The sequence below is a fragment of the Setaria italica genome, chromosome IV, assembly GCF_000263155.2.
Source record: "Setaria italica strain Yugu1 chromosome IV, Setaria_italica_v2.0, whole genome shotgun sequence".
NCBI classification, from domain to species: domain Eukaryota; kingdom Viridiplantae; phylum Streptophyta; class Magnoliopsida; order Poales; family Poaceae; genus Setaria; species Setaria italica.
Window position 1 is genome coordinate 23,151,928 of NC_028453.1, and position 3,921 is coordinate 23,155,848.

A 3,921-nucleotide genomic window follows, 5' to 3' on the forward strand; every position below is an offset into this window, starting at 1 on the left:
CTCGGCAGTTAAAGCATGCCCTGCTGTTGCTAGTGACTTGGCTGGCGCTGCTCTGTGGGGCCTTGGTAGGGTTCTGGCTCCTGAATCGGGCAGCGGTCTGGTAGGACCCGAATGCTTGGGACTGGGTCTAGTACTGCATGGGAGCTTGGGATCTGGGCAAGGGGTGACCGAAGCTTCTTGGCTTCTGGAATTGGTCCTGCTGGTGAGTCTTGCTTTCCAGGAACCGGCGCTTGTTGTCCCTCCGTTCTTCTGCCTTGGCCCTCTCAGTCAAGATGGCCATGTTCATCAGGGTGTTGAAGTCGGGGTAGATTTGGGGAGTGAGCAAGGTCCTCAGTTCTACGTTCAAGCCCTTCTTGGACATGTCCTGCTTCTTCTCATCCTTGTCCACCTCCTCTGGAGCGTAACGGGCCAGCTCCATGAATTGGAAGGTGTACTCCTCCACAGATCTGTTGCCTTGGCGGAGTTCACGGAACTCATCTGCCTTGCGCTTCATGGTGGCTGCGGGGATGTGATAGCGACGGAACTCTGTCACGAACTCATCCCAGGTGATAGTGGAGGCATCCTGGGTGGTGGAGCAGTAGTTCTCCCACCAAGCTAGAGCAGTTCCAGTGAGCTGGTGGGCGGCCAAGAGGACATTGTCCCTGCCCTCGCAACCAAATGGCTCCAGCTTCCTCTGGATGACTCGCAGCCAGTTATCTGCGTCCAGAGGGTTGACAGACCCGCCAAAAGTGGGTGGCTTGGTCCGGAGGAAGTCTGCCAACTTCTCATTCATGTTCTGCCCGCAGGGCCTTTGGCAGGTGATGGCATTGGCCAGAGCTTCCAGCAGAAGGGTCTGGTTGTTCATCACTTGAACCAGATCAATGAATGGTTGGGGCGGTGGCTGCTGTGCTCCCACTTGGCTTTCTCCCCTGCCTTCGGGCTGACTTACTTCCTGCTCCTCAGGAAGCACTACCGAAGGCGGTTCTTGCCTTTTTGGCTGCCTTTCAGCACTGGGGGTGGCATGGGCCTGACTCGGGGAGGTTCTGGTGGCATGCTTGGGCGGCATCTGCAGATTGAGCGAGACTTTATGAGAGTAGGATTTGGATTTTAGTGATCTTTAGGGTAATTATTTCGTATTTTCGAAGAGACAGAATCCACCTCCTATCGACAAGCACACAGACTAACAAACAACAAGCACAAACGATTTTATTTCTTTTGCCACGGGGGGTACAACACTTCTGGGGTAAGACCAAAACAAGCACTGCACGACCAAGTACAACAACACAACTAAAGGGGGTACAACTCTAAGCTGTGGACCGTGACGGCTTCATTCCCTTGGGCAACTCTGGGCTGGGCATACTACTCGCGGGGCGAGTCTTCTCCCTGGACGGAGTGGTCTTCCAAAGGAATGAGGAGGGACAACACCTCATCCTTTAGAGTCCCACCCGCTGGAGGGGTTTCGGCGCTTCTCCATCGGCCACCTCGGAGCCTCTTTCCGACGGCGGGGGTGCTGGGGTGGCCTCCGGGCTCTTCCGCTTGCCGGAGCCCTGAGCGATGGGAATCCCATCAAGGATCGGGGCCTCTTCATCCTTGAGGGCCACCATCCTCCTTCTGGCACGAATGGTGAGGTGGGTGTCCTTCAGTTCCTTGGAGTGCCAATCCTCGGCCTCCTTGAGGGCCTCAATGGAAGCAGCCTTATTGCTTTAGGCGACTGTGGCTCGTGCCTCGGCGGCGGCTAGCTTCACCTGAAGCCTCCTCACCATAACCTTAGTGTCCTCGGCTCTACGAGTCTGCTGCTTCAGCTTAGCAGCCTGCTCATCGTAGAGCTCATCCGAGGTGAGAAGGTAGGCAGCCATGTGGAGCATGGTGGGGTCATCCTCGCGTTGTCCACGTCCTTCCAAAGTCCTCACCCGGGCCAGCCAGACCGGGCGGTTCTTCTTGACACGCGGGTAGAACCTCATCGGAGTGCGGCCGATGTGCCTCTCATAGAGATCTGGCACAGGAAACGGAGAGCCTTCCAAGCTACCACTTGGTAAGTATCCTTGTGTTGGAAGCCGGTGGCAGTCACATTCCATGGCTAGATGTCGGGGCAGCGGCTACTCCGCCCGATGTAGATAATCATCTCACATCGAGGGATCCCGCGGTCCTCGTACTCCGTGCTGGTGTACTCCAGACGCTCATAAATTCCAAGGCGGTCCATGCAAGCAAACAGCAACCTAGGAAAACCGGGCTCCTCCAAGCAGTGGTTGTTGACCCATCCTTCTTCGGCCATCTGGAATAGAACCGGTGTGCAAATTAGTTTTGCAATAGAGCAGAGGTAGGAAGAAATTTTGTAAGTCATTTATTTTGGTCAAAAGGGCTATTCCGGTCCTTAGGTCACGTCCTACAGCCAACGACGGCTCTGATACCACCTGAAGTGTCCCTACATAAGTAGAGACTAAATGTGTTACAAATATCAGTCCCAGGAGGCTGATAGCACATTTATTCAACAGATAATTCAGTTACCGTACAACTCCCGAGGGAGTGGGCGTGAAAGCCACACAGCGATAAGAAGCAAATAAATAACAATGGCTAACCAAGTGACTGCCAAAAGACAGCACTCGGGACTACACGGCAGCAAAAGCATCTTGTGAAGGCCAACACCACACGCCGCGGGGGTGCGGGCACAACCTCCTACTCAAACTCCTCGGCGACGAAGTCCGAATCTTCCTCTGTAGCAACGAAGCAAGGGTGAGTACAAAAGTACTCAACAAGTCCAACCCCATCCACGGAGGGGGATACAATCAAGTATATGCACAGGATATAACAAGGATAGGCTAAGGTTCATTTGCAATAAACCTAGATTTCCAACACATGCATGGGTTCATTTTCCAAAAGAGTTTTGTCAAGGCTTTTAGTAACCGAAACATTAAGTGGGGTTGATCCTACACAAAGGAATCAAATTTTATTGCTATCGGACTCCCCATCCGCCATAGCTCACGGCACAACTACCGGACACTTCAAAATCCAACACACACACACACACCATGAAACCATCCATTCCCAAGTGCTAGTTATGTGACCAAGCCGTAACTCGTCCAATGCCGTGGACACGGCTACCCAGATAGGTTTTAACTCTACAGAGGTTGTACACTTTTCCCACAAGTAGGGTACTGCAGCACGATCACCTTAGTGCCGGCGCGGATCCTAATGAAGCCATTACCCACCTTAGCTTAGACTGACTAGTCCGCACGGAAGCACCCAAGGGGTTAACGACCTATCCATGAGGCCGTAACCGGGACTTAAGTCACCAAGATCTTAATCCTTTTCCATGGGCTCCCATTGCTCACCAGCTCACCCGAAGACTAACAGTTTAGCTAGTGGGATTTATGCTAAGCCGTTGCCCATACAACGGTCATGTGATTGCACGATGGTTGAATTAGGCAAGATGACACATCAACTCGGTCCTTAATCATGACAAGATGGATATCTCTCAACTTTGCTCAACCACTAAGGTACGAGCACAACATTCTAGCATTTCACACAAGAAACACCCATCCATCTCATCTACACATTCCTTGCCTTTGAACCCGGAAACCCATTTTCCCATTTGAACACACTCACGCATTTATTCTCCAAATAAACCATTGTAATCATGATTGAAGTTGAGTAACGAATTCCTAAGCATTCTAGCAGTAGTTATCATCTAAACAGAGCAAGTCATATTTAGAGATAAACATAGGATAACAAGAAATATTCATAACAATCAAGGGGTGGCTATCCAACCATGTCTTGCAATAAAACAATATGTATTTTATAAAATAGGCCGATAGGTTGTGTTTGAAAAACTAGGAATTGAATATGCATCAAAGGGTGAGATTGGTCCTCAAAGCCTTCCGGGAGTTCCGGCTCGTGCTGCTGGTCCTAGGGCTCGGGCTCGCGGTCGAACTCCTCCTCGTGCTC